Here is a 1637-nt window from a genome sequence, read left to right as displayed (position 1 = left end):
TATACATATGGACAGACATGGTGTCAGTTTTCTATGCCTTTACTTTAACCTATTTATTTAGTCAGACTCTTTGAGTTTTCTATGGCTTTACTTTAACCTGTTTATTTAGTCAGAACCTTTCTGTTACTCATTTGCTTTGTATTTTCTCCGTCTCTAAGCTTGTTCCTCAAAGGAATGTATCTAGCATTTGTCGGCGTCCTGGGAACGGGGGTCCCCAGACTTGCCTGCCTGCGGCCCATGGCATGGCTCCACCAGCGGCCATGTACGGCCCATCTTCACCAGCCAACACTCAAGACCCTCGCGAGGGGCCGAGCCTCGCGAGGCGGACGACGCAAGACCTCCTCGGGGGCAGCCTCACCAGTCTGGCTCGCGAGGGGCGGAGAGATCAAGGCAAGGGGCACCTTGCGAGGTTCCTGTGACGCAAGCCATGACGACCGGGGCCAGGCGGGCGCCAGCGCGCACAGTGTCCTCGTTTCCTCTTTGGTGCTAAAGAAGCAAGCGCAGGCGAGGAGTCCCGAGGCATCAGGCAAAGGTTTCCATATCAGTGCAACGAGACCAAGACCAGCAGGATGGCAGGAAGGAGGTCACCGTGGAGCCCAAGACGGCATCACCACCAGAGCCTTTGGTAGGCGAAGACCACCTTTAGTCAGGATAACTTGTACTAGTTGTCTCCCTTCGAATTTCGCCGTTGTGGGATCCTTCCCGCCTAAACATTTGGGAAGAGGACCAGGGCCTCTATAAATAGGACTAGCCACCACCATAGGGAGGGGACGGATCATTCAGATCATCCCCAACCACACAAACTCACCAAGCACAAGAGCACCTCTCCTCAGGAGGCTGTTCTTCCCTTGTAACTGTTCATCCACAGCCCAAGAGGCAATCCACCACACCACACTGAAGTAGGGTATTACACCACATCGGTGGCCCAAACCAGTATAAATCTTGTGTCCCTTTGTTCTGCGAGTTCGAATCGCTAGAGCCTTGAGATCACGGTGAGGGCGTGAGCTAGAGGGGAGAGATCTTCGTGTGCACCCCAGTGTTCGAACCTCAAGGGTTTTGCCGGAACCCGAAATCCGACATTTGGCGTGCTAGGTAGGGGTGCGCCGAAGCTCTCCTTCCGCTGATCCACGTTCCACTGCTCCACCGCAGCCATGTCAAACGCGCGTCGGGCCCACGCCGAGCGTCGGGCCGCCCTCGCCGCCCGTGTCGCTCAGACAGCTCCTGTCAGCGGGCTACCCCGTCGTTCCCCGTCACCCACCGCCAACGCGGCCACCGGCCCGGCGGGAAACGAGTAGCAAGCGTCCTCGCTGCACCCCTCTATGCAGCGGGACGGCCGCACCGCCACTCCGTCGCTGACCCCGCCCGGCTCATCGTCTCACTCCCGCGGACGCGCAGGCCGCGCTGCTCATGGCACGCAAGCTCCTGCACTACCGCCCGGTCGACGACCTCGACGAGCACTGGTTGGACCGCATCGCCGAGCTCGTCAGCGCAGCTGGGGGCTCCCCCGCACCCTCCCTCTCGCTGCCTCGCCCTCCGCCAGCTGCGGGCGATGTAGCTCACGGAGCACCTCCACCAACTCCGCACCAGGACGGCGCTCTGGCGCCAAGGCGCGCGGCCCCCCGGCGTGACCCACCGCG

This window comes from Aegilops tauschii, chromosome 4 (genome assembly GCF_002575655.3).
Source record: "Aegilops tauschii subsp. strangulata cultivar AL8/78 chromosome 4, Aet v6.0, whole genome shotgun sequence".
NCBI lineage: Eukaryota > Viridiplantae > Streptophyta > Magnoliopsida > Poales > Poaceae > Aegilops > Aegilops tauschii.
The sequence above is the reverse complement of the archived record's forward strand: the minus strand, read 5'-3'. Positions refer to the sequence as shown.